This window comes from Camelina sativa, chromosome 15, assembly GCF_030686135.1.
Source record: "Camelina sativa cultivar CO46 ecotype springtype chromosome 15, ASM3068613v1".
In the NCBI taxonomy this organism is placed as follows: Eukaryota; Viridiplantae; Streptophyta; class Magnoliopsida; order Brassicales; family Brassicaceae; genus Camelina; species Camelina sativa.
The window spans coordinates 23,810,971-23,812,238 of NC_141894.1; the positions used below are offsets into that span (position 1 = coordinate 23,810,971).

At 44.9% G+C, this 1,268-nt stretch overlaps 1 non-coding gene across 1 annotated transcript; it reads left to right on the forward strand.

Annotated features, from left to right (window-relative positions):
• The first annotated feature begins 546 nt into the window (after nt 1-546).
• LOC147927003 (small nucleolar RNA R71) lies at nt 547-653 on the forward strand. Its single transcript, XR_015583052.1, has one exon. It is a non-coding gene; the product is annotated as a small nucleolar RNA R71 (small nucleolar RNA).
• Nucleotides 654-1,268: the final 615 nt, after the last annotated feature.

A 1,268-nucleotide genomic window follows, 5' to 3' on the forward strand; every position in this document is an offset into this window, starting at 1 on the left:
GTTAGTCTGAAACCCTGGTGGGGGACACAACTGGGGCTGGAACACCTGTTGCTGTTGTTTGGGGACATAGTTTTGGTGCTGTTGAGACTGTTGAGGAGGGTAGACTTGATCTTGTGGGTTGGCCACATTTGTGCTCCTATAGGACTGATTATTGTTCCTAAACCCTCCTTGGTTATAACCCTTGAAGCCTCCTTGGTTTTGCATATAGCAAAGCTCAGCAAACTCATTCTCCCCCTCTTGAACTGGAAGCTCCTCTTCACTAACAAAGTGAATAGACTTTTGCTGGCTGAGCAAGATCCTATCAAGCTTTTCATTCACCTTTTCAGATCCTTCTTTTACTTGTCTTCTTGATCAGTTGATGATGACCTTATGGTTCTGTCATAGTCCTCATTGTAGTTCCCATCAGACTGTGCAAGATTCTCTACTAACTCCCAGCCTTCTTCCACATTCTTGTTGAGGAAGTTTCCATTGGAGGCTGTATCAAGAAGCATTCTGAACTTGGGAAGCACTCCTCCGTACAATGTGCTCAACAAAGACTCCACACTGAAACCATGATGAGGACATTGAGTTTGGTACCCCTTGAATCTCTCCCAAGCTTCACAAAAGCTTTCATTGCTCCTTTGAGCAAATCCAGAGATCTCATTTCTCAGCCTTGCTGTCCTAGCATTGGAGAAGAATTTGGCCAAGAAAGCCTTCTTACAGGCATCCCAAGTAGTAATGGCACCAGTAGGGAGGGTCTTTTCCCACAAATGAGCCTTGTCCCCAAGTGAGAAAGGGAACAACCTCAGCTTGAAACCATCTTCACTTACTCCATTGATCTTGGTAAGACCACAGATTCTGTCAAATTCATCAAGATGATCTAGTGGATCCTCCATAGGCAATCCATGAAACTTATTTGCCTGAATCATTGAGATCAACCCACTCTTGATCTCAAAGTTGTTGTTGGCAATAGTTGGTGGCACAATGCCAGCTCTTTGGTTGTGAGTGTTGGGTGCATCTCCAGCACCAATGTTTCTTGGTCTTGGGACCTGATCCTGATGATCCATAGCTACTATAACCTCTTGTTGTTGCTGAACAACTCTCCTTTGCTTAGCTCCCAAACTCTTGGTCAACTTGTTGATGTTGTCAATAGGCCTAAGAAGATTGTCCTTTCCTTTGGACCTTGTGTGCATCAACAGACACAAACAATTTTTGCCAGGCAAGCGACTGAGCACAGGCTCAAGTAGGAGGGTAGGTCGACTGGAAAAAGAGGATTATAGGGATCCGGC